Here is a 5285-nt window from a genome sequence, read left to right as displayed (position 1 = left end):
TACACGGACGCCCAAGCCTCGCAAAAAAGTTGGAACGGTAACTTCAACTCGCTGGTTCTCGGGCATAACTCATCCAATCGGGACGATTCTTGTTTCCAGTGATTTGTAGGAATGTCTAGATGATCCTAAAATTTTGCAGAACTTGATTTGAACAAATCTGTAATTTCTGAGACTGAAAACATCGTTCCACCTTTTTAAAAACGACAGCCTCCGCGGAATTTTCGGCGATTTTTTTTGCACGCGAAAAAAAAAGTTGGAACGATGTTTTTGCTCGCAAAAATTACAGATTTGATCAAATTGAGTTCTGCAAAGTTCTAGGATCATCTAGACATCCTAACAAATCACTGGAAAAAGTAATTGTCTTGATTGGGTGAGTTAGGGCCGAGAACCAGCGAGTTGCAGTTACCGTTCCAACTTTTTTGGAGCCTTGGGCGTTGGAATGTTAAAATAATGAATAAAATCAAATCAGATGGAAAAAGGATCAAAACTATTTTTTATACCAAAATATAGATTTCGTGTTCCTGGCAGTTCATTTAAATTTGAAGCATTACAAATATAACATATAATGCATTAATCAAATGATTTATTGTTTCAGACTCTAAATCTAGCAGTTATTTTAAGCAAATGTGGAGTTTCTTTTGAAAAGGTCCAATAACTGGAAATTTGGTTTATTGGACCTTTTCAAAAAAACTCCAGATATTTTCTTGTAGGCCAATGGTCGGAGCAGCTACATTCTACTTTTGAATTGATTTTAAAATCATATTTAATTATTAATGCAAACATAATTAAAATGGATCTCTTTGTAACGAAAACATTTAAAAATTAAACGTACCAAACTAAAAGGTGGATAGAAAACTTGTTAGAAAGATTGCGTTCAATATTGCGCGAAAGCTTTTTGGTCGAAAAAGCTTACAAAAAGCATAAATGCTCGATGAGATCTAGATATGTGTAGGAGAAATTCTCGTATGTTTGGCAGGTTAAGCACTCACTCTTAACTCTATCCAATTTGATGATTTTCACTATTTAAACAAATTATTTTGTAAAACTGTTGATAGAAACTTGCTTGCTCACTTCCTATTGAGCTATTTATCACTTGTTTTCAGTTGAAAATGCTTTTTATGAGGTGTAATTGAACTTCAAAGTGTGGATACGATAAGATTAGAGACATATCATTGAAAATGCTACATAATTAATGAATCTTCATGACAACTTCTAAGTTCAATGAATGACCTATTATGACGGAAATTGATGGGAAAGTCAATTTTGGAGGTTTCCTTTTACTAGTCGGGTACGCTGATACATAATGTGTGCTAAACATGTATGTAATTCAAACATTCCGACATGGAAACGCATGGTTCAAGGATAACATTTCAATAAAAATGCTAGTAAACTTGAACTACTTGTTTTTCTCTGGGTAATTTGCTTAACAGTTTTTTTTTTATGAAAATATAGTTTTTAAACTCTAAAAAGTAACTCTTTGCCTTTCTTACTATTTTGATTAGACTTTTAAGAAACTTATTTTTAAAAGTATGTTCTGTATAACAAAATAAGAATTTTCCATAGTTTTCTATACACTTTTGACAACAAATAAAAATTAAACAATTCATATTTGAAAACGGGGTCGATCAAGCAATCATGCATAACTTTTGAAGAAGTCTACAAATCGAAATTTACTCACATCCTTTTTTAGACTAAATTTTGAAATTTTGAAATTATTTTTATAGAAAAGTTTAGAAAATTTTACAAATGTTTTTTAACACAAAAAAATAACAAACAAATAGTTTCCGAGATTTCTCAAGTTGAAAATTATAGGCTAACTATGCTTAGAAACACTCATTTTCATCGATTCGAATTCTTTATGAGGATGTGTCTCAGAAACTTATTGTCAGATTTTAAATTTCTTAGAGAAGAAAATTGTATGAAATTTTCTCAGCATTTCAGAAATATTTATGGGTGTCTTTCCCTCATGAAATATTGAAAAAATGACAAAATCTCTGAAAATTATTACCAAAAGTGCCTATAATTCTAAACTCCATCGTGCCTCTTATGTTGGCACATCAGTAATAAAAAAAATCAAATTATTCGCTCTACTTATTGTTTGCAATTTTGATATGGTATGATTTTTTTTTACCACGCTTCGGTATTTTTAAAATAGTACTTTATGCAACTAGTTGCAAAAAGAGAATTTTTTCAGCACGAGTCGTACATTTATCCAACGAGGTTTACCGAGTTGGATAAACACAAGTTTTGCAAATTAAGTTTTGCAACGAGTTCCATACAATTTTTTTTTTTAAAAGAAACCAAGCCATTTTTACATTTCAGTAGTCTCTGAGCACTGACATAATTTGTTCTGTCATATTTTTTCAAACAACCGTCGGATGAAGTTGATTTTTGTGAAGATTGAAGCGGCGGGCGAAGCAGCAATGGATGGCCTGCTTCCGGAAACCCGAAGGCGCTTCTTCCGAAGGAAGCATGGCCGAGCAGTACATTGGGTACTCTTGATTCGCTACTTGCAGATTTCACTGTGCAAACAACTTTTTTTTATGTTTTTAGTAGAGGTGGGCAAACCCGCTCTTTTTTAGGAGCCACTCATCTTCGCTCGCTCTTTAAAATGAGCCGCTCTTTTGAACGGTTCTTTCGCTCTTTTTCAAAAAATTGTGATTTTTGATGTTTTTTATTAGACTTTATTAGACATTATTTAAAAAAAAGCTAAAAACGAAAAGATTCGCTTCAAAATCATAGATCTAAACGTTCGAATAATTGGATAGGAGAAGCACCCTAAGTTAAATCTAAAGTATTGGAGAACATGCTATTAATTTTACAAAATTGCGCTTATTTCTGCTAAAATTAATACATTTTTATCATGAAAAAATTTACTTTGAACTCTTTTCTACATTTTTATTTAATCAAAAAGTATATAAATGCCAAAGTCAAATCGGACAAGAGGAGTTAGGATATGGTTATTAGTTACTTTTTAGGCAAAATTTTCCCAGTGAAGCATTTTGAATTACTCAAATTTGTACTCGTAAGCGGTAGATCAGGGTTCAAATCCCGGCTCGGACCAACACAACTGGTGATCTTTTCCCTTCTGGAATCGATTGCTTAGTAAAGGGAAGGTAGTGTATCGTCACAAACTGGACCTTATCACGACACCGTAGGGAGGCGACCTATGGAATGTTAACATTAACCTTAACATGTTAACATTAAGTTGAGGATGAAACTGCCACTGAATCCGCTTTGTAAATGCCGGCCCCGATACTCTTCAAGGGTGTTCCCCTCAGGAACTGGGAAAGATTTACTTACAAATTTGTACTTTGGTACATAGTTCTGACAAATTTGACAAAATTTATAAGCGTTGAAATATTAAAATCACGTTTCCAATGTATAAATATTTATAAATTTTAAAATAGACAAAAGTTTAAGAATGATTCCATCTTGGAACGGATCTATAAAAGACCAGAGTTTCAAAAAGAACCACGGCTCTTTTTTTGTGAGCCATGGTTCGTTCGCTCTTTTTTTGTGAAACGGCTCTTTGAGCGGCTCGCTCTTTTTTTGCCCACCTCTAGTTTTTAGAGATTTTTGCTTGCTTGTTTCCTCTAAAACTGATTCCCACTTGATATCCGGTGAAAATGATTTTTATAAGCGAATATGCCATCATCAGGTTCCGATGGAAATACATTCTTTTCCTCTAGTTGATACATTTCAAAACGAAATGTATCAACTAGAGGAAAAGTACTACTTTTCAGCACTGTTTTTTTGTGAGGGAAAGTAGGCCGTTTCGTCTCCCCCGAAGAACAGGAAAAGTTGACAGTTTCATAGCGGAATTGCAAAAAACCTTTTTTTTATTCATTCAAATGCATGAGTTACATAACACATTTTTTGTATTTATATTTTATTCGAAATTTATAAAAAAAAAAATAAAAAAAAATATTACTCTGGGAACCCAAGTATTAGTGAAAGAAATAGGTATTTTTAAGGTGTAACTTTTTTTCTGAAAAGTCCTAATTATAATCTATAATTTTGCCCAAGACACCAAATCGATCAGAAAATTCTATCCATATATCTTTTTCATACATTTACGTACAAATATTGGCTGGCAATGTATGGAGAATGTTTCATTCAAATATAAAAATACAAATTTAAAAATCGTGAAATAATTTACAGTTCTAGAGAACTACTCTCAACAACCAATTTATAATACGTTTATATTAAAAAAGAGACGGGATACAATACGATGGTTGTCTTACATTAGAAAAAAAAATGTCAGATGAATGTTCATATTTTGGATATTTTGGGTACATATTCGATAAATATTTTGGAGCTTTTGGATAGAACCATAATTGAAAAATAAAAATTTAGGCTTGATATTAAGTTACCCTCCCCCCTCGACCTTGTTCTGGACCAAGCTACAAAACATTGAATAACATTTTTAAAAGTATGATTACGAATTTCATAATCAAGTTTCAACTTATTATAAAATAAAATATAGTTTTCTGGTGATTTTTGTTATTTTATTTATGCTCATATACCAAAATACTGAAACACGTATCAAATAAGGAAATAAATTACTTTTGATTACGCAAAGTAATGAAAACAAAATTAAGCATCTTAAATACATTTTTAAAGTTGAAAATCTTCCCAGTTTAGCGTTGTTCTTACGGCGATAATCCAAACAAATTAGCTATTTAGCTGCTTATTTTTATTTGCGGCTGAAGCACTCTTCTGCTGCTGCTGCTTTTGCTGCCAAAATACAAACATCCGCGAGCATTTCAATTTGTGATTGATTTGCTCAACATTCTACTGTTCTTTATCGTGTAAAACCCCAGGAAACATGCTTTGGGGACATTTGTCATATCGTTTTGGGTATTTTCAGCGGTAATATTTTTAGAAGAAGTTTGAAACTTCTTTATATTAATACATAATGTAACTGAAATTTGTTAGTGCGAATAAATTCTAGACGTAAAAAAATCGTTGCTAAATTCAAATAAGCATGTGGCACAGTTCCGTGTCGCCATCCAGCTCGATATATATAGTGATAAATTTGTGGTCTATGAATTTGTCTCGCGTGGATCATCAGACGGGTGAAACTCGAGATGGTAAAAAAGTTGGTCGGTCGGCGGAGGAGAAGAAACAAGAAAAAAGCTTGTTTGACATGCGGTGTCATCAAATTCTGGTGGTTCTCGATAGCTTGGTGACACGACACTCGTGGACAAGATCGAGAAGTTAGAGAAGAAAAAAATCAAAACCAAATCGTTTGATCGATACATCACCCAGTCGGAGTCTGC

Source organism: Culex quinquefasciatus, chromosome 3, assembly GCF_015732765.1.
Source record: "Culex quinquefasciatus strain JHB chromosome 3, VPISU_Cqui_1.0_pri_paternal, whole genome shotgun sequence".
Lineage (NCBI taxonomy): Eukaryota > Metazoa > Arthropoda > Insecta > Diptera > Culicidae > Culex > Culex quinquefasciatus.
Note: the sequence above shows the minus strand (reverse complement) of the source record.